Source organism: Azolla caroliniana, unplaced genomic scaffold (genome assembly GCF_043228905.1).
Source record: "Azolla caroliniana isolate FFs.n. ecotype wild unplaced genomic scaffold, voAzoCaro1.0.p SCAF_13, whole genome shotgun sequence".
Lineage (NCBI taxonomy): Eukaryota > Viridiplantae > Streptophyta > Polypodiopsida > Salviniales > Salviniaceae > Azolla > Azolla caroliniana.
Window position 1 is genome coordinate 4916540 of NW_028230448.1, and position 1311 is coordinate 4917850.

Here is a 1311-nt window from a genome sequence, read left to right on the forward strand (position 1 = left end):
TTTCATACAACCCTCACAGTTTGTGCCACATTTCGTAGGCGTTTTGAAGGCAACACAAGGATTAGGGTTTAGGTAAAAAACAGAGAGGGAGAGAGTCTGAGTGAGAGAGAGAGAGATGCACGCTGTCTTGGGTACAAAGAGTGTACCTCTTTTTTGGTTTTTAGATATTATGTATATACAAGTCAAAAGTGTGCTACGAGTGCGTTCACACTCGTGCACTAATAAAAGGCACGATGGCCCTTTATTCCCAACAACCTCCCACCTAAAGGCAATGTGCCGTGAGAAGAAAAAAAAAGAAGTCAGCTAAGTCCAAGTATGTACAAAGCTGAACTACATACATCTATCCAACTCCCATCATTTGTCGGCAATGAGCAAATCGCTCAGTTGGAAGAACCTTCGTGAGAAGATATGCAAGATTATTATTTGTATGTACTTTGACAAGCTCAATGTTCTTGTTGTCAAGTACATCTCTAATGAAGTGATACTTCATCTCTATGTGCTTCGTCTTTGCATGAAAGACATGATTATGAGCTAGCATGATAGCACTCTAGCTGTCAGAATGAAGAATAGGTAACTTTGTAATGCCAAGATCTCTCACTAGATATGAAAGCCATAAAGCCTCTTTGCATGCCTCAGTGGTAGCAACATACTTTGCCTCTGTAGTAGACAATGCAACACACTTTTGTAGTGTGGAGATCCAAGAGACCGCTCCTCCTGTGAAAGTAAACACATACCTAGAAGTAGACTTTCTGCAGTCCGCGTGACCAGCATAGTCCGCATCTGTAAAACCAACGACAGATGCCTTTTGCTTTCCAAAGAAAATACACAAGTCCTTTGTGCCTTTGAGGTATCTCATAATACCTTTCACCGCTTCCCAATGCTTTTTGCCGGGATTTGCCATATACCTACTAACCACTCCCACTGCAAAGGCAATATCAGGGCATGTAGCAACCATCACATATATCAAACTGCCAACGGCTGAAGCATATGGAACCTTAGCCATTTCAGACTTCTCATAATTAGATGTAGGGTTGTCTTCTGCACTGAGTTTCAAATATGGAGGCAATGGAACCCCAATTGTTCCCCCCCCTCCCATATTGAAACACTGCAAAACCTTAGAGATATACTCCTGCTGAGATAGAAAGAGTACCCCTTTCGATCGGTTTCGGAGTATTCGCATGCCAAGGATGTGATTTGCATCACCAAGATCCTTCATATCAAAGCTACCATGAAGGCTTTGCTTCAATGAATCCAAGGCATGAATATCCTTGCCAGCAATCAACATATCATCAACATACAAAACCAAGATAA

At 41.9% G+C, this 1311-nt stretch overlaps 1 pseudogene; it reads right to left on the reverse strand.

The window, feature by feature from the left end:
- Positions 1-547: 547 nt before the first annotated feature.
- Positions 548-1096, reverse strand: LOC147856001 (secreted RxLR effector protein 161 pseudogene; annotated as a pseudogene).
- Between the last annotated feature and the right edge of the window lie 215 nt (positions 1097-1311).